The sequence below is a fragment of the Strix uralensis genome, chromosome 1 (assembly GCF_047716275.1).
Source record: "Strix uralensis isolate ZFMK-TIS-50842 chromosome 1, bStrUra1, whole genome shotgun sequence".
Taxonomy (NCBI): Eukaryota; Metazoa; Chordata; class Aves; order Strigiformes; family Strigidae; genus Strix; species Strix uralensis.
In genome coordinates, this window is record NC_133972.1 from 126,450,667 (window position 1) to 126,472,589 (window position 21,923).

The window sequence follows — 21,923 nt, forward strand, 5'->3', positions numbered from 1 at the left end:
AGCAAGTAACTCAGCACTACAGCTGGAGAAAAAGCAAAAATCAGGATACCCATAATGAACTGCAATAGGACCACAGCACTACGGAAGTACAATTTGGCACCCTGAACAAGACAAAGGACAGAGCTCTAAACTCTAGACAAATGACCCTTGCAGAATACAAGAAGTATCAGTGTCATGTTCTCAAAATCAAAACTTTTCAATACTGGATGGGGCCTTGCTCTATGAAAGCTGATTGCAAAACTCCCAGAGCAGAGTAGATTCGGAATTTTATATACATATCATATCTGCAGATGATAAACCAAATTTCATTTTTCTTGCAACAATGCAAGAACAGATGGGAAGCACAATTCTAAATATGAGTGCTTTCTTCCTTCCCCTTTTAAGTCCTTCTTTTAACTGCTTATTAAAGATTTCCTAGATTTTGTATAGCACTGCAGCACTGACTCCTCTCCCTTGTCAATCTGTACAATGAAAATTTAGTATTGAAGAGAGTATCACTGCCTCACTTAAAGGTGTCTCATACTGCCACATATTTCAGCACTGCATTTCCAAAAATATCAGACTGGAGATTGTGGTTTTGATGGTTATGTAAGTCAACGTTATGCTCAGTTTGCCATAGCTTTGTGGGATCTTTTTCTTTACAGCCTCTCGTACATGTTGCATAAATCAGAAATACAAAAAAACCTTACAATGACCAGGAAAATCGTGACTCATTTTATTGTCCAGGTATGGTCCTTGTATCAATGCAAAATATATTATGCTTTCTCAATGCAAAATATATTATGCTTTCTCAATAAATGTTTAAGTAATGCCATTCAAGCTATAAAGGTTTTGTTAAATGTTTGGAAAAAAAGTTTAAATTCAATGTCATGCAACTTCTTTCATTGCACTGTAATAACATGAAGTTTTGCTTTTACATAAACCAACTTTATTGACACAGAGAAATGCTGAAGTCTCTGAGAACATGCTAAATACTCAGAGCTGTAGCAACTTTTCATTTTAAAATTTAAGAGTAAGGACAATGAACTTCCATTTTTAAAGCTGGTTTTCTGAGCACTTGTATTGTGATTAACTACCAATCCACTTTATTTGTTCCTTCTGTAGGAACATGGATTAGGATTGCTGATTTGAAGCATATTCCTCTGTTATCCTAGGACTCACACAGGGAACCTCTGAATCCTCAAAATTCAGTCTCAGGCAGCACAGAACCCCGTAGCAGCTCCTATGCCACACCTTTAAAAGCTGACTTTCAAAGACTGGTCTGAAAAAAAAGGCATGGGGTGTTTTCTGGTCTCCCCTACTCCTCTCAGTCACCTGCACACTGTCATAAACCAATACAGACCATCGGGTCAGACAGGAGCACCCTCCGAATGTGCGTGCAGGACACCTTTGCAACGCATCCCCTTGCGTGCACTGAATGCCCTGGCACTGCTGAGCAGTTACATCCGTGTTTCATAGAGTAGCAGCTTCAGTGCTCACTTGTGTTTTATCACCTTTTTTTTCTCTTCTATTATCCAAATGTTTTCCTGTCTTCATATGACTCTGGGAGTTACAGATGCACTTTGGAATATCAAGCCACTTATTTAAATACTAGGGCCTAGACTCCAAATTTTGAAAATATTAAACTCTGCCATTCTAGTTTTAAAATAAATACTGTAACCTGACAAAAACTGTTTACGCAAAAGTCAAATGGATGCACAGAGCCAGTGTTCAAATCTGTTACAAACATAGGGCGTATCCTTCATAAAAAGGCTGATACAGCTGTTTAACTGGCTGTCCAGTCATCCATTCATGCCATTAAAAAAAAAAAAAAAGTCTCCGTCACTGTTAACAGCATCTCCAGCAAAGGTGCAGTATTGTATTGTTAAGACAGGCATCTCGCAGTTTCTCACCTCTGCCAACTAAGGTGTCAGCCTCTAGTTCAGAAGGAACATGAAAAATTACTTTCTTGCAAGCTTCACAGCACAAACTCAGTACCTAGAAAACAAATTAAGAAATCAGGGGGAAAAAAAATAATTACATGGTATTTTGAATAGTAACTACAGACACTAAAGCTGCCTTTGGTTTGTTTGTTTTTAAAGACAAGCCAGTGAAACAGCACAGAAAGCACTCAAGCTAAAAATTCAGGTACTACGCATGTGAAGTTTCAAACTGGAAACAGGATCTGACTACTGCTTCTGGCTCTGTCCATGGCTTGTGGGTTTTCTTCTAAAAGCACAGCAGCACTGACATTAACAGCAAGAGTTCCCTTTGACTAGAAGATTTCACCTACACCATTACTTTAGTAGTGGAAAGATAAAATACAGCTTCGCCATGCACTCCCTCCAATAGCATTCTTGGCCAATTTAGATCCAAAGTCTCCAAATATTAAGGTTCAATCCATGAACACTCAGTTCAGTAGAACTGCAGTAATGCTTAACATTAAAGGGACAAGTGTCTTATTAAAACCACATGACGACACTTGCACTTACATATCACTTTGCATCTTCAAAGCACATTCTCAACAAACAAATTAAATCTAGCTTCAGCAATTAGATATGACATAAATAAAACGTTGTGTATCACAGCAGTCCACTCCCATATAACCAGTTACAAAATGAGGTCCTCCTCAAAATTCAAATGATAATCAGACATTTTTATAAAAAGAATCATATGGAGGTACAAAGATTTTCCTCAGCACAGAACAATTTACTCCCAACCTCAGATTATATATTTTGCCTAGTTTCTATGTTTAAAATCGTAATCCAAAAATCACACAGCAAATTAAACAAAGAAATAGAGAAATGTAAATAAATGTATTCACCCTTTTAAGTACATTCACTCTTTCAGGATGAAAGTCTATTAAAAAGGAAAGTAATTTTTACTTTGCACATACCTTTAGAATTAAAGGTATAAGGAATCAAATAGTTAATGGAAATTCTGAAAATTATTTGTGATTCTTATTAAGAAAATATTTAAATAAAAATACTTTAAAATCTTTACGACATTAGGAACCCTGAGAAAACCTATGATCAGCTAAAAAAACTAAAGTTGAAATGTGGAACGCAATCATTGCATTAAAGCTATTTAAATGCTGTGTCTGCATCATAAAAGTTCTTCATACTGGTCCTTAAATATACACACACATACAAAAATATGTATATAGAAAACAATTTAAACATGCTTGCTTAAGTATTAGTAGGCACTTTCCTTATTAACAGATACTTAATAAAACTCTCTCTCCTGATAGATATATTAATTTTTAAGTTATTAAAATCACACCATCTTATTACATTATTCTAAGATATTTTAAGAATCAATGACATCTAATTTTGAAATAGTAATGCTAAGCTAGTCTGATGTCAGCACGAAGAACTATTGAGGAGTTAAGACAAATGCAAACGGTAGTTATTCGTGGATATCAAGATATAAGGAAACACCAGGTAAAAATAAGCTGTGATGTCCTTTCACTTTATAGAAAGAAGACACTTCAGGAGTTTTTTGGGCTTGACTGTTGGTATTTTTCTACTTGAGAGGGAAATTCCTTTTACTTTTTTTTTTAATTAGATGTATGAGTAAACTCGCTTGGGTTTATTTGGGTTTTCTTATTAATATCCTAGCAAAAGCAGGCATGCATAGTGTCTGGAATAGTAACACCTTCATTAAAATGTACATATATAATTAATATAAAAATAATAAATTCAGTGCTTCAACACTGCCCAGTATTTTTCTTTCAGGCTCAAATGATCATCTACCCTCTTTTTGTGAGCGCAATGATAATAGGGAAGAAACGGGGTAAGAAACAAAAACCAAATCACTTTCACCCATCCACAAAAAAAAAAAAAAAAAAAAAAAGGGGGGGGGGGGGGAACTCCCCCTCACTCCCCGACAACAGCCTTTCTGTAGAAGTAATTATGTACAAATACAGTAAATTGAAGCTAAAGGAAATCCCTGAAATTGTTCAACGCACGGATAACTCTTCCAGAGCAGCTTAACCCGCTCCACACCACACGCACAACCCTTCCCGTGGAAAAGGGACAACCGTCGGGGGAGGGGAGGGGGCAGAAGGGGGAGATTTAAATGAAATGAACTGCGGTTCAATTTTTCCTATGAATTACCAGAAAGAGCATTAACGACCGGCGCATGTGACCACCGCGTAACCTCAGGGCACACTCCAAAAGTCACCGATCACCAGCCCGAAAGCAAATCCAACAACCCACTGGTTCTCTCCTTTCGACGAACAACTCCCCCCACACCGGGCTGCGGCACCCCGAGCTGCGCCCAAGGATGCGCCCCGGGGCCGCGCAGCCACCGCGCTCCCCTGCGTGGGGCGCGGGCTACCGGCCGCTCCTGCGCCCTCACCGGGGCGCGCCCCTCGCAAGGACCTCGCCGAAGGAAAATTTACTGGAAATAAAGAACCACAGATCAACCCCTCAAAAGTTTCTCCTCGGAAAGCGAGTAACAGCGCGGGGAAAAAGCGCAGCGACACGGTCAGCTGCGCCAGAGGGCTGCGCGGCCGCGCACCGCCGACGGCCCGCTCCGCTCCCCCCGGCGCCCACCAGCCCCCCCCTTTCCCCCACTCACTCACTCACCAGGAGGCCGAGGACGAGGCGGGGGGCTGCGGGGGCCATGGTGCGCGGGGTGCGCTGGGGTGCGCGGGGAGCCGCCGCCGTCGGTGCGGCCGTGGCGAGCGAGCGAGTGCGCGGTGGCGGTGCCTGCGGAGGTGCCGCGTCTCCCTGCGCGCTAGCCCGTCTCCCTCTGTCCCCTCCCGTCTGCCCGAGGAGCCGGCCGGTGGGGAGGGTGGGACCACGCGCAGGAGCGGCGACTTTAATTCCTTTTTTTTTTTTTTGCTCCCCCCCCTCCTTTTGGGTAATACCCGTCCCGGGCACGACGCTGGGACACCCCGCCCCGCCCGCCCACCTCCGCGGTGATGCGCTGGCTGGCCCCGCCCCGCCCCGCCCCGGCGCCGACTGTCCGCGGAGCGGGGCGGAGCGGCGCGGAGCTGCGCCCGGCGAGGCTCAGCCCTTCCCCGCGCCCCCCGCTCCGCGCCCGACGTGCAGGTCCCCCTCCCCTCCCCGCCCCGCCGTCCCCCGCTCTGCGGTGCGCAAGGCACCGCAAAGCGCGCAGGGCCCGCGCACAGCGGTCCCGTCCCGGCGGGGCGGTGTCAGCCCCCGGCCGCCCTCCGGATGGAGGAGGGCGGGTGGCTACCGGACGCGAAAACTTGGGCTTTTCGGCCGGATTTCTTTTCTTGGGAGGGTGGTTGTGTGTTGTTTCAGGCCGCATGTGCTCACCGGTGTCTCCTCGGTTTCAGAGTGGCTTCAGATGGATAAAAGCAGAAATAATAATAAAAGCAGAAATGTGGTCGCACACAACGGAGGTGGCCTTTCCAAGGAAACGCCCTGCAATTTAAGACCTTTGAGCCTGATCAGGGAATGGCATTTCTATTGCAAGCTTGTAGACACAAGGATTTTTATTTTACGCTTCTCTTCAGAAACAATTACTACTGGTTTGTAACTTTTTTTATCTGCCAATCATAAAGCACATCAAAGAGGAGATCAAGTGGATTGGTAGATACATTTCAGTATTTGTTTACATTCAAGTGTACAACTGAGAACCAAAAATTCTAAAAAAACCCTTTCAGTTTCTCACTATTTCAAACTAATAAGGGGGATCAGTGACCTTGTTGCGTCTGAAAGTACATGACATTCACTCTTGAGATCACCCATATTGTAGGTGGCAAGGCGTAACCATCAGGCAGTTGCAGTGAGACACTTGAACATTCGTGTGGACATAAGAAAAGCTGGAATGGCTGAAACCACAGCTGTGCCCCGCTCTAGTCATGTGGGCAATCCGTCGAGGTGTGTTCCCTATGGATTGGTTACAAACAAGTGCACCCTGGGCCCGGTGTGCTGGGAAAGCAAGAGGTAGATTGGGAGTTCCTTGGGCACAAGGCACTGTGTTAACCTGTGATAACCTGTGATAACCTGTGATAACATTCACAGCTGTGTGCTGCAGTACCCCATGGCATGTTGGTCTTACAGGCTGGCTCTGCTGATGGTTGCACCATAAATGTGCAGTGTTGCACCAGACTCCATCATACAGACTCAGTGGGAGCAGAAGAAAAATAGCTGCAATGTTTCATTTTTTTGTTTGAACTGGTAAAGCCTGATTTTTCTTAAGGAGGGGCTTCATATACTTGGCCTTCAGTTAGCTTCACCTGGCATGTCCCACCTCCGGTGTTCATGTGAGGAGACGGCGAGAGCCCGCCGCCCCCCGCAGACCTCCACAGTGGTACCCAAACCTTCTCTTTGCCATAGTGGGTTTTGCAGGTAGGTGGGAAGCACGGGGCCTAATTTCTAATTATTTTAATTCATTATGCTCCCTTCAAGTAATTGTGGACATAGAAAGGGAATGGATTTGTCTGGACCTGCAATAATTTCCAAACATAATAACCCAGAATACTAACCTTGTGGTCAGAACTTCATTTTTTGAGCTTTTTAATTCTTTGTTTAGTGTCAGTGTGGGACAAACCCACATCTGTCAGAATAGGTGCCTAGAGTCAGTTGACCCAGACTATTCCAAAAGCCTAATTAACAATCTTAAAACTCTGGCCTGGCTTTGTACCACTCGTTTTCCTCCTCCTACACGTGAAGCTCTTTCTGTGGTTACGAGAAGTCTGCAGGAGTTCAAGGGGAGACTGGGCAAATAATGGCAGGAGAGATATAGGTAGAAATAGCACCTGGATGGGGTCATGGTACCCTCAGCCCAAGGCCATTGGAAGGGTCATAGCTGGAAGCCTTGTTCTTACTTTTCCTGGGCATCAGCTTCTGGCCACAGCTGGAGAAAGCACACTGGGCTGGATAGGCCATTGGGTCTGACACAACATGGTTGGTCGCTCATGTGCTCCTGTGCTGCTGTGAGCTTCTCCCAGAAAATCTGGAGCCTTCCTTAGTGTCAGTAGTGTCAAAATTGCTCTGCTGTTCAAAAGTCCAGTTGGAAATTCCACCTGAGTGAGTAAATGCCTTTTTGTCCCAGCACTTTTAAGAGTCATTCACACCTTCTTCATCACCAGGAAGCATTTGTGCAGCAGAGAGGTATTTGAAAATGGGCTGGCCTGCCCATAGGAAGAGTTACATTGTGTAACTGCAGTAAATCCCTGCCCTGTTTGCAGTGCATCCATGAGCTGACGGACACATTTTGTTTCAACCGGATGATTCTCTCAATGCTAGAGCTCTGAATTAACTTTCTTCTTTTGCAGTGCTTTTGACCATGGGTGTGCATGGATATGCTTATACTTAAAGTTCGCATAAATACATTCTTAGGGCTAGAGTCAAAGAACAAGAATGCGAGAAGAAAAGCAATCCTTTGTTTCATGCTACTTTGGGCACAGAGACCCTACAAATGTCCACAGCTGAGTCACATTGTTGCAAAACAAATCCTTCAACAGTATTAAGTCAAACTTTGACAACATTATGCATCATGGACTTGGGAAAAAAAAACTTAAAAAACCCCAGTTACTTGTAATTTGGTTAGCTTGGAGCCCACTTAGTATATGGGATTATTGAAGTGTAGGCTCAGTGAGCACATGAATACATATGAAATACTGGAGAAGAATTATCTTGACTTTTGCAGATGGAGGTTATATCTCACAAATCAACTGCGGTGTAATGCTGGATTCCATAAGTGTATTGCTAAATTTCACCTAATCAGTTCAGGAGAGTCCAAAAAATCCTAGTGAAAATTACAATAGAAGGAGAGGTTTTATTGTGATCATAGGTGGTTTAAAATGGGGAAAAGAAGAATTATGGAATTATAGAAGTTCTGTTGTAGGTGATGTTGACAGCTGGAATCTGTCCATATATTCATAAAAGATGTGTGAAAGGAGATTAATAGTAACACAATAACAGTGGAGAATTAGACATATTCATGATAGCCAAATCCAAGGCTGGTTACCCAAAGTTACACAAGAATATTACCATATTGAATGAACAGGTGATAAATTGATAACTGAAATTTTGCATTAATATAATAATGGAAAGATTAGCTAAAGTGATAAGAATGGAATGACAGGCTCTAGCCTTGACATTAGCTTGCTGAGAATAGATTTGGGATAGTTCTCTGGGAATATCATGAGCTCAGTGACCAATGTCAATCAAAGGGAAATAAAGCAGAGGTAATTATTTGGGAAAAAGCAACATAAACCTCTTTATGTTTAATTTTATATATTCCTGTAACCACAGGTACCTTTATATATTAAAAACAGTTTGCAATTCTATTAAGCCATTTCATAAAAGGAGTAGTAGAAGTAAAAGTGGTACAAAAAAGCAACAAGAAAAGATTGTGGTTATGAAGACAAGTGGAGCAGGATTCTTGAGCTCAGAAAAAAGAAGTAGTATAGTAGAGGTCTATACAATTGGTAATGATACAGAAAAGATGAGCTGGGAAGGACTGCTTACTGATTCTTATAGTCCAAGTACCAGAATAATTAAGACCATGGATATTAAAAGCAGTTGCCACTTTTGTTCAGAAAGTTGTAAAATGCTTATTGTTGGAAGGTGGCAGGGTGTAGGACAGAAAGGAACAGTGAATATTTTCTGATTTCTACTCTTTTTCTCTAAAATATCAGCTACTTTCTACTGGTGAGGGCAGCAGACTATTGAGCTAGAAGAGCAAACCAGTTCTTACTGCTTCCTTAGGTAGTTCATAGTACTTTCCTGGCTGGCTGTGCTCAACTCCTTACAACACATGGAGCAATATAACACCAGCAAAGGATTGGGAAAACATGGAGGCCACTTTTCCCTGTGCAGCAGAATGGTGCAACATTTGCTTGTCGAGTAACCAAGAACCTGCAGCCAGATGTTTATGTTGGAAACATCCTTGGATGTGAAATTTGCTTCCTTGGTAGGCCACCTCAGAGGACAGAGGCCCAGCATATGTTTTGGTCAGGGGTTTCTGTTACTGTGCATTGTTAATAAAATGTGCTAAATATTCTTAATTTAGGTCAGGCATACTAATTACCTTAAGGGTGCCTGAACAATAAACAACAATGACCCTAACTGAGAAACTAATTAGCTTTGAAAATTTGGCTTTCTTAATCATCAAAGAAGATGGGATGAAGCTCATCTTTAATTTAGAGAGTAATTATTATCAGTGGTCTGAAGCTTTACACATTACTCATTCCCACACAAGGGTTGGATTGAATAAGACTCTGGAGCCTATAGCCTCATGCTTTTGCACTTATCTTTTTCTCATAGTAAAATGCAAGCATACTCTGAAATTTAAGATGAAATCTCTGATTTTGAAATTGCTTTCATTTAAATGATTTTCTAAATTTTAAGTTATATCGGTTTTACTTCACAGAATAATAAAATGCACCATCTGTACTTAAGCTAGCTTTTCTTGTTTGCGCTTAGTAATTCTCATATTATTCTCATATGAAAACCACTATTTGCCTAGCAAAAGGTACACTTTTCATGATCTGAGTGTACCTGTTGTCACAGCAGATCTTGATTTTCATCTGCTTTTTTGGAACTGGAAAATAATCAGATATTTCATTGTGCTATTCCAAACAAATGTTAGATAATTTCTTTCTTTGCCATTTAAATTTGTATACTTCCAGATATTTATATAAAAAGGTCTTTTTAGAAAGTGATACATTTTATCAAATAGTTTTTGTTTTAATAAAATCAGTTTAAATACAGATAATGAATGTTTAAATTAAATTGAAAAAAATTATTTAATATTGCATGGGCATATTTTACACTTGGATAAAAAAAAGTCTCTTCACATGAAATTCCAGGAAAATAGTGGCTCCCTGTCAGTTTATTTGGAAGTGAGGAACCAGAATATTCTACCTCTAAGTGACAATGAAGGAAATATTAAAGTTTTTCTTGTCATGTTCAGGCCAAAACCAAGAACAAAAGGAAGCAAAGACCTCACATTAAAAGTAGCTTCTTTAAAATTAGATCAAAAACTTGGTCCAAAACAAAAGAGTTTAAAAGGAGGTGGTTGGTGATGAAGTGTCATAAACTAATCTAATGCAGAAAATTTAGTGGTAGGAGACAAAATATATCTTGTAAATAAGAAATTCAGCGCAGCTTTTTTGTGTTTAACAAGTTCTGCTAAATGTTGCTTCTTTCTCTTTTCTTTTGATATGAGAAATGAGGAAGTTCTGTCATAGGTGATATGATCTAGACAGTCAAGTGGTAGCTATGATAAGAACTAATGGCATTTATAACCAACTAATTTTCACTATTACCGAAGTATACCTATTTGTTTTCTAGAAGTGTATACACTCTGTCATGATTTACAGGAAAAAGCATACACAGCTTTCAGTGCAGTAACCACTCACAGTAACAGTTACTGTTTCTCAGAAAATCTTAAGTCATTACTCATCGTCATTTGAAAAGCAAGTGAAATCTTAAAAATTATTTGGAAATGAAGAGAGGATGCAAAATAGAAAACACAATCATGCCACTGTGTAAATCCATGGATTTACATTTTGAATACTGCATGCTGCTCCAGTTATCTCAGAAAACACCTACAGGAGACAGAGAAGCTATCAAGAATGGAAAGAAAAATGAGTGGGTTTCATATAAGGAAACTAAATGGAGTATCAGCAATGGAAGACAGTGGGTGGAAGGTCAGATGTGTGAGTAAAAGGGCTATGACAGAGATTTGCAATGCAACAAGTGACATATAGAGAAAAATAGAGAATGTTTAGTCACTGTTTCTTCCAAGCTGAGAATTTAGAAGGTATCAAAGGAAACAATCAAGCAATAGAGATAAAACAAATAAAAGCAGACACTTTTATTTGTACAGTAAATAATTAAATGGTGCCACTCAAGTGCTGTCATATTATGGAGGACAGAAAGATAAACATGTCAGAAAAAGGGTAAGGAAGAAATAACACAGGGTATGCTCGACGAAGGCCTGAACGCTTGACTTTGGAAGTCCCTAAATACCGATTGGCAGAGTTGGAGAGTGTACAGGGAAAAGACCATGCCACACATGCTTTGCTTCTTATACTTTCCCCCTAAACATCAGTTGCTACCTGCTGTGAGAGATAGCATGAATTTAATGGACCTTCTCCTCTCATAAAGTCTGTCTGTTTAATTTTCCTAGAGATCTAGCAGAGGTGTGGGTGTTAACTGATAAGAGACAAATGTGATTTCTTGTCTTTTGAAAAGCTCATAGAGCACATTTGAAGTCTGGATTTAGTTCTGTATCATGCTTTCTTTATTTTCCTAGTTACATATTAAGAAAATTATTTTAGCACATTTTTAAACAGGAAGTATTTGTTCTGCACAGCTTTATTTTGTCTTACATCAAAAATGCATAATAAAATTGCATAGGAGGGGCTGATATGGGAGTTGCTTGAGTATTATTCATCAAACATTTTTGTCATGTACTATCTTTACTAATCCTATGACTCGTTTTTACTCACATCAGGTATCAAAACTGAAACTTTCTATATCCATATTCCTTGCATGTAAGAGAACAATTAGGTAGAAATCACTCGAATAAGAGGTTATTTTAAAAAGAACAAAAGCACTCCCCGAACACATTGGAGAGTTTTTATAATCTGCAAAACAGAGTTGGATATGTGTTAGAAAACTCTTTGAAACTATGAGAAAAACACATAGTAGTCTGAGTTATGGGATATTTTAGATTTCCTAGGCACAGTTTTGACAAAAAAATACTAAAAGTTTACAGCAGTAATCAGTCATATCGTGATAGGAGCTTGAGCATTCTTAGAAACAATACTAGACAGATTTCTTTACTAAGTAAAAGAATGTAACTGCCATGTTACATTTATTTTAAAAGTCGTGAATCTTGATTTAAGAGCAGGGGCTGAGCAGTGAGGAAAGTTGTTTGAGAATGTAATCTTGGAATAAGCGAGCACAGATAGATTCAAAACTTCCACAGTAGGTTCAAGTGCAGGGTAGACAAACAGACAAAAGTGTCAGATTTCAGGAGACCCCATTTGAGGCTGTAAAGCAACTAAGAGGCACCCATGGACTGAAATGTGAAAGAGACATGGAATCACATGAAGATAAAATTTCAGTTGTCTGGGCTTGAGTTTCAAGCAGAAGTATGTAGATAAGGAAGAACTATGGAGGTGCCTGGACCACTAAACACATAACAGAGGACACGGTAAGCAATCAGGGAATTTACTGAAATTAGAAGGTTATAGATCTATAGGTCGGAAAGTACAAAAATACAGTGAGAATGGCAAAATATCTATCTGAGATAGATTCTTCAAAGAAACTAAAGGAAATTATAAGAAGGTTTCTAACCACAGTACTACAGAGATAATATGAAGGGGACAAGTAGGGCTGTATCCTGAGGATACAGATCTTAATGTCACAGATCTTAATGCTTTGCCTCAGTTTTAATGGAAGAAATTATGTATGCAATTCAGGTAAGATTATGCAACAAGGATGGGAAATGGAAATGATCACATACATGGTGGATACAAAAATAAGCATGTATTTAGTGAAATCTGAACAGCCTGGATAATGACCAGTAACTGATTTTAGAAGAACCTGTACTTTTATGAATAGTACTTTAGCTCTGCCCACTAGAGAGTAGAAAGTGTGATAGATGTATCTGAAAAGGAAAAGTGGGATAACCAAAAGAAATCTTCATTTAGCCTTAATACAGTGTGCTATAGCAGATTTTGAAAGGAAGAGTAACCAAGACTGTGGAGTTTCAATAAGATAAATTCGATGTGATTTTGGCTAAAGTAGATTGTGTCATGTTACCATATATCTTTGATATCCTTTAGAAGGGATCAGTGCAGTCAGTTTAATAATATAGATTTAAGTAAAACATTGATTCAAAGGAATTAACGTGAATATCAGAGGAAATGAAATGAAATGAAATGAAATGAAATGAAATGAAATGAAATGAAAGTGGGAATTAAAACAAGGACTAAGGAATGATAAACATGATAGCTGAAGGGAAAATTACAATGACATACATTGATAAGAGAGTTGTCCAGATAGAGAGAGGCTAGAAATTATATCTTCCAAGAACCAGTCTCGGAACAAGTTCTGCTTAATATCGTGATACTGCTTTAAAAAATTTTGATTAATATTTGTGCTAATAATCCATGGTATGGATAATGCAACACTTGAAAAATCCTGTCAGTGTTGATAGGAACAGGTGGGTCACACATTGTGAACTGGAATTAAAGAAGTAGGATAAAATAGCATAGTAGAAAACAATGCACACAGGGACTAAATCCATAATTTTTACTCTAAATTGAAGGTTTATCAACTGGAGTTGACACTTCAAAAGAGGGAACTGGATTTACTGGCAGATCACAGGAGGACTATTCTGTCTAGAATGGCAGGGAGTCATTTTAAGATCACAAAAATAATTTTCAGTAAAGACTGAGGAATTCTATTGTTACAGTGCATATAGTATTAGCAAGATGTTCTTTAAAATGTCACTTCAAGTTTTTATCATCCATGCTTATAAAATAAAACAAATTTGAACAGAGATAGAGAAAGGCTAGTATAATAATAGAAGAAGGTATTTTAGAAAGTTAACAAATCTGTTTAAAGTATCAAAGTGGAAGTTTTAGAGAAGACACAATTATTCTTTAAAATTCATCTGGATAATCATCAGAGCTGGAGACACTTTTAGGCATAATAATCTTACAAATGGCATCGGGTATGTAAGGCCTGTAACTATTAAAAGAGTGAAACTCTATAGGTGCTATTCAAATGAAGTAAGATAGGCAAGAAACCGTCATTGTTTAAATATGATGCTCGTGAAGTTTATGAAGTGTTTTACAGACTCATACTTGCTTTTAATATGCTGGCAATATTAGGTGCAGTGTCTTTTATTGAATTCAGTTTATCTCATGGATCATGGAATCACTTAATTTGTACATGAGACAGGAAGGAATTTTTACAAGTTCTGATACACAGCTCAGACTCCAGGAGTATTTTTATTCCCTTACTTCAAAGTTTGGAAGGTATCAAAGACTAGCAACAGTCAGGGATAATATATCATCAACCATTACACTTAGGATGAAAAAGTAATTTTCCCTCAGATCCCAGCGTCATAAGCCCTTTTTTGAAATTCCTCCTTTATTTTTGCATCTTTTTTTACAATACCTGGTATTTTATTTCTTTGGATCAGATCATTTAATATTTCATGCTCTGAATCTTTCTTGTATTAGAGGCCAAAGCAACATCTTTTCTTTCTCCAGGTAGAGAGAACATGCCCCAAAACATAGCTTTTCACTAAAAATCTAAACTTTTTATAACAAATGTCAGAAACTCTCTGTAATGTCCTCCAGTGGATGTGCAAGGAAGGGTAGATAAACTACAGTTTTTCATGGATTCTTCTGGAATTAACCTTGATTACATACTGTAATACCCTCCCCCACTGTGATGCTGGAGAGCTAGCTAGAGTTTACAACCAAATGAGTCTCTGCAATCCTATACTGCAACCTCCTTATGAATACTGTTTTTAAAAGTCCTGTTAACTTTAGCAGAAGTAATTTTGGGATGCCCAGACACTTGTTAAGCAATTTATGTTGTGGTGGTGTCTAAGAACATGTAGTTAAATTTTCATTCATAATGAAAAAAAAAAAAAAAAAACCACAACTGATTTCTTCTTTAGTAACTGAACAAAGATAAAAATAAATGTGCTGCAACTTTCAAAGTCAAGTAAGAAAGAAGCCAACACATCTGGGCAGACAAAAAACAGCAAACAGTGAATGTTGACTTTGCTGGTTTCTGTTACTGAAATTTTTGAGCATATGTGAACAGTAATATCAAGGAAAGCCACCTTGCTATAAAATAAAGGACTTCATTAACGTCAACTTCTTCTCTCAGTCATGAAGAAGCAAGTGAATAATGTCTGAAGGGTTACACACAGAGAACAAAACAACTTTGAAGAACATACAGCTTTTCTTTGGACACCAGAGAGAGATTTTGCGTAATTTTGATTACTTTGATGTGGAGTTGACCAAGTATGTATTATGTATGTCAGATAATTTAAAAAATATTTTATCTATATAACATCTGATGTTGATATTTTTCCACTTTAATGTATTGATACACATTTCTATTTACTGTTGAAGTTTCAGGATCTTGGAAATGTCATCATCCACACAGAGATGGATACGCCAGAGGGTCAAGCTGCCATCCAGTGGGATCTTAACAGACTAGAGAAATGGTCTGACAGGAAACTCATGAAGTTCAACAAGGGGAAGTGTGAAGTCCTGCAGCTGGGGAGGAACAACCCCATGCACCAATACATGCTGGGGACAACCCAGCTGGAAAGCATCTTGACAGAAAAGGACCTGGGGTCCTGGTCGACACGAGGTTTAACATGGGTCAAAAATGTGCCCTTGCTGCAAAGGAGGCTAATGGTGTCCTGGGTTGCATTAGGAGGAGTATGGCCAGCAGGTTAAGGGAGATGATCCTTCCCCTCTGCTCAGCACTGGTGAGGCCACACCTGGAGCACTGTGTCCAGTTCTGGGCTCCTCAGTACAAGGGAGACATGGACATACTGGAGAGAGTTCAACAAAGGGCCACAAGGATGATGAAAGGACTGGAGCACTTCACATATGAGGAAAGGCTGAGGCACGTGGGACTGCTCAGCCTGGAGTAGGCTCAGGGGGGGACCTCATCAGTGTATATAAACACCTAAAGGGAAGGTGCACAGAGGATGGAGCCAGGTTCTTTTCAGTGGTGCCCAGTGACACAAGGTGAAGGGATGGCTCCCTAAGCTCTCTGCACTTTGAAGTCTGGCTGTGCTGGTCTCAATGGTTAGGACTCAGCATAGCTTCAGGTATGAAAACCTGTCCCTGCTGAAGTCATTGGCAAAAATCCCAGGATTTCACTCCCAGACTTTAACTGTAGCATTCATTTGGTAAAACACACTGATATGATGGAGCAACTCTGTTTCCTTAGCTCCCAAAGCCACAGAAAGTCAAGCTCTAAGAGGACAGATTTAGAAGGCAAGACCAGGAACTAGAACAGTATGAATGTAATACCACTGCTGTGATAGAAGTATTGCTACGCTATTCTGTGAAATGATACTGCTGATTCATTTCATTTAACAAATATTCTATACTGATTAAGCCTTACTCCTGCCTTCTGTTCTTTCTTTCCATCTGACTCCCTCCCCTTTCCTTTTGCCTTCATATTCTTGCCAGTTTGCTGATGGTACCACATCAGGCAGTGTATCCTCTCAACTCACTAGTAAGCTATGATTTGTCTTACATTCATGACACTATATGCATTCTGAACTTTGCTTAAAACTTCATTAAATTCCTCAGCATAAAAAGTAAAGACTGTATTCTTCTGTCATTTAGCCTGGTGCAATTTCCTAGACCTTAATTTTTGTGCTGGTGAAGACAGGAAATTTAAGAAGAGAATCTGACATAAGCTTTCTTTAGTTCTCTGCTCTGCAAAAGTAAAGTTGAGAATAGTTTTCAGGAGTTAATCTATATGCACATCTGCATATGAACATTAAAATTTTCCTTTAAGCTTAGCAAATATTGGGCAAATATTTAGACATAGAATATATAACTAACAGTATGTTATTAAGGATGCTTTTAGAATGTGGATTACCATAGAATAATTTCCAATAGAAGCATAACAGTACATATTAGAGCATCATTTTTAATCGAAAGTATTGATTCACTAACAAACTTTTTTTATAATACTTTTGCTTTGATTTTACTCTATGTAGCAATGTAGTAACCGATGCAGTAATGATAAAAGGAAAATAATATAATAGAAATATTGTGATGTGGACAGGATAGAACAAAGGATAAGAGGATTTAATATCAAGGACCTAAACCTAAACATCTATTTTAATGATACAGAGTTCTGATCAGAGTATGTGAGACAACTATTATAAAAGTAATGAAAGAACCTTTCTGGAACACAGCAAAAGGCAAAAGTGGCAGTCTGACATTGAAAGCTTGCCAGAACAACTATTGTTTAACTCCAATTAATGAATCAAACACAATTTGTTCAGGCAAATGAGGGACGCTAGTTCAAAGTTGCATGTTATTATTTTTCTGGTAAAAGATTTGGCTAAGTTCCTAATACATTAGTTTATCATTCAGACTGGTTTCTGTTGAAGACAGAGGTATAATCTATGTGCATATCATTGAACTGTAGACATGTTTCCCTGTTTGCTTTCCTACAGCATCAGATGAAAACTTCTTCTGGAAGGTGAACCTTCCTTGGAGGGGAATTCTCGATGAGAAATTTCAGGTTTTTTATATACATCAGTAATGTCATGAAAAACTTGGCAATTACCAATGAGAACAAAAGCCAGAATGAAAATGAGTGACAACCATTTGGGATTCTATGTGCAAACACAGAATTGCCCAAGAATGTTTTTCTCTCCTTTATTTTTCTATGTAAAATGATTATTTAGGTCATCTGATTATTTAAACAAAATTACAGAGTTAATTTAACAAATGGAAGTATGAATGTAACAAATACAAATATGTCTTCAAACCTTAATTTTCTTATAATCAAGAAGAAAAACTATTTAATACCATAGAGAATACAGTCATTTGACAGCATTTATATACTGTGGCATGTCAGAAAAATAAAATAGTATTATATACATAAGGAAGAAAGTAGAAGGACTAAACAGGTTTTGAAAATATTACTACATCTGGTACTAGTTTTGTAGCTATATTGTTTTGTAATTCTATTACTACATCCTGTACTGCTGCATCTAGTACTGCTATATCTAGTCTATTTCCTTGCTCAGCTGGATACAAATATCCTAGGGAAGAGTATCTATAGGTGTGTTAGAAAGAGGTATGCAAAAAGAAAATGAAAAATGTGTTACAGAAGTGTGATGCTTCAGCAAATGAATGACATGCATTAAACTAGCCTTGAGAATCTAAAAATAGTCATTTGCTTTGGTAACCAAAAAAGGCCTTTCTTCTGGCAGCTGTGCATAGACATTTTCATTCTATTTTCATTCATTGTTGACTCTTGCTTTCTCATGTACAGGTGAATGGAGATGTTGACAGCGAATTGTTTTACAGTATTTCATCTTTTGTTAGGAAAAAAAAAGTAAGTCCCAAGGTTTCTGTGGCTTCTTTTGACTGGTACTTGGAAATCTGTACAACTCTAATATACTTCTTCATTTTCCTCTTACATAAACATTTGCATTTAAAACAGTTTCCTAGGACATGTCTCCAAAGTGTCCTTGAATATGCCCTTCTACTGAGAACAACACAAACCCCAAGGGCTTACTTCTTTTTTTTTTTTTTTTTTTTGCTAAAGAGTAGTGAAATATGCAAAGGATTTCTGAGAAATACATTTGGAAAGGTCTCTGTGCAGGGGACTGGGAATTGTGAAAGAGCAGTAGTATTTCTTGTGAGTGAGGAAACAGATAACTATTGAGCTCAAGGAGAAGAAAAAGGAGGTAACAGAAAATTTTGAAACCCATATTCCGACGCTGTGCTACTGAAATCCAAAATAAAGTAGATACCATTTTCATTTCACAAATACAGGTTCGACATATTACAAAATGTTCATTGCTTTCTAACCAATTTTGGTTTTAGCTTGTATGAACTTCCGCAAATGTGTTAGTGTTACTACCATTAGGCCAATTCAGTTAGTGTAAATAGGAATGTAGGTGAAGTGCCAATGGCCTATTTGTTTTATTTGTTAACCTATTTGTTAAACGACACAGTGGTACCAATACATGTGGCAGCTTGAAATACTGTCATTACTTTGGCTGTCTTACTATTACTATTCTTTATGCATCTAGAATTGCTACCAAAAAAATATGGGAAAGGTGCTGCATTTTCAGTAAATATGGGATGAAATGTTTAGGGATTTCTTAGAGTCTTGATTAGATGATAACTGAGATGATCACTCTATCTCTTTTCAAAAGTATACATTCATGATCAATGAATTTATGACATTAAAACAAAATACTTTCTTTAATCTGTACTATGTAAAGTTTCATTCTGTGTTCTGAAATTAACATTTGAGGAGAAAGTCTATTCTCTGTGATCTCACTAGGGCTAGTACACTATCCACAACATACGCAGAAATTGTATACCTGATCAGCTGATGTTTCTAAATGAAAACTTCCTACTTAGTTGTTCACATTCAGATTCTTCTTAGTTTTCTGTGTCCTGTAAGAATAAAAACAATTCAAATATTTAGAGACATTACTTCATTTCAAACATTGTTGATTTAAGAAAAGCAAGCAGATAATATATCCTTTTGGGGTTCTTAATCTTGACTTAATCTTGAATAGTTTGACATTGGGTATAACCAGTAAAATCCATACTTTTAGAACTAGTACAAGGCATTAAGAATATTTCACTATATGCTTACCTGACCCTTTAGTTGACTTCAGCACTACAAAGTAGGGTTTTCCCAAATTGGTACTAGTGATATATATGTGATCAACACTAGTTCAAAAAGGGGTGCAGTCTGAAAATATAAGATGGAGTCCTTCTATATACCATCCATTCTGCAAGGCCAGCTGTGACCTTGATAAAAACCATTAAAGAATCATCCTACAGGAAGATAGGGGAAGTGGAAGCTGCTTAGTTGAATTGTATTGAAATGTGAAATTCTTTATTCTCATGCATATCTCTGAAACGTTATTAAGGAAGTGTAAAAATAATTAAGAAGTTAAGCCAATGCTGGCATAGGTATTTAGAGTCAATTAAATGGAGTTTTGAAACCTGCGTACATTCCTAGAGATGTATGTAAAGATGTATTATGTCATGTAGCTTACATTGAAGGCCATGTAATATCCTAACTGACATACATGCAATTGTATGGATGACTTCACTGGTGTTTAGGGCATATTGATCTCCTACCAAATTTTGCTACACACAGGAATAGATGTAGGGTATTTCTTATTCAACTGATTTTCTTTTTAACTTACATCTATGCCTAAGTTTTACAAATGCTTATTGCACAGCTGGCTTTAGGAAAGAGCAAAATAAGCAGATACATAGGATGGCAAACTTCTGGGACAGTGTAAAACAGTGTTTGTAAGAGGCAGATGAAACAGATGACTGTACAACCCTGTGTACCCACACTCATCTTGGTGGTCACACAGTTGCCTCCAAAGAACCAGTCCAAATCAGTGCTTGGCAGCTGGTTTTGGTTTCTTCTTGTAGCAGCAGTTGCATCTTGCTCGTCTCATCTCTCAGGCTTTGCTCGAAGGTAAGCAGCCCAGTTCTGCCCCTAACCCCCCTGCCCAGTCTCACCCTTTCCTCTTTCCCATGGCAGGAGCAGCCCCATGCTGCACACACCGCAGCACCCAGTATGGGAGGATAACACATATAACCCTCCCATATAACTCCATATGGGAGGCTGAGTTGGCTGCTGCCTATAAGGCAGGTGTTCCAGATTTTTAAATCCAATCAGCTGGTAAAGGAGGGTTTTTTTAAGGACAAAAGTGGCAAGAGGAAAAAGAAGTTTCTGGACCTCTCTGACACTTTCTACAGCCTCCTGAAATGTCCACATCCTTTCTCAGGTCTCTCCCTAGCTTCATAGCCTGGAAAGTCACTGATCTTCCAGCCCCTAGAATCCACACAGGCCTTTCCCGTTCCCTCCAGTGCAAGTCCCTGAGAAACCCATATATCTCAACCCTACCTCATCACACACAGGCAGCTCTTGAAGCCCTCTGAGCCTTCCTACCCCACCAGATCTCTAGTGTCTGACCAAGCTCCCAGTTTCCCCTAGCCTAACCCACTCACATGTGAAATGCCTTTTGCCACCACTTAGTTTTGCCTATATTGTTGACCTGTCTCAAGTTAGTTCTGAGATTAGTTTTAAGATACATGTGCCCTGAAACATGTTAATACCCAGTCTTTATCCTACCATAATTCAGATAAATCATTATTTCAAAACAGCATTCATAGAACTGTGAATCATTCATTTTGCTCCCAGTCACCTGATGATACTAGAAGTTTTTAACTCTGGTGCATATTGGTTTGAAAGAGTGGCCAAGAGTCTTTCTTCTGCACTCTAGATACTGAACTCACATTAAGTCATGAACACAGTCTCCCAAGTTCCCTCACTATTCTGTAGGGTGAGATGGGCCCCCTGTGAGAAAGTTTGGTGGTGAGGGGATTCACCTTTGGGAGATGCTCCTCTCTGCTCTCAGTCACTACTGGCCTCACCTAGGGGTCACAGCTTATTGTCCTACATTAGATGGTTTAAAACCAGGCAATTCTGTCTTTGCTTATTTGGGGGAAAAAAGTACATCAAATAATATTTTGACTTCTATTTTTGCTTTTCAGTAATTTATCACTCTTACTTTCCCTGTCACTTTACATGGAAGCATCTTGTACACAGCTTTAATGCTCTTTCAAACCTTTGCTCCTTTCTTTATTGCTGTCATATTATTTGTTCTGGCCCTAATATGATCTTTTTGCACTGTTTTGTGCATTTCTATAACAATTTCTTCCAGGGCTGGAAGAAATTATAAAATTAGTTGTGATATCTGAAGGGAACTGACAATTAATAAAGGTTAGGGAAATTACACCTGGAGACTTTTAAAGTTTTCTTCAACTTGTACTATAGCTTGATTATAAGAAAATAAATTACATTTTTTTTTAAATGGCTATTTGTTGAAAGAACATGCCTAAGCTGCATCCTGTCAAGTGGTGATTTACAGAACCACAAAATCACAGAATGACTAAGGTTGGAAGGCACCTCTGGAGATCATTTTATCCAACCCCTCTATTCATAGCAGGGTCAGCTGGAGCAGATTGCTCAGGATTGTGTCTAGCTGAATTTGAGTAACTCCAAGGATGGAGACTCCACATACTCTCTGGGCAACCTGTCCCAGTTCTTGACTACTCTCATAGTAAAAAAGTTAAGTGGAATTTCTTGTGTTTCAGTTTCTCATTGTCCCTTGTTGTATCACTGAGAACAGCCTGGCTCCACTTTCTT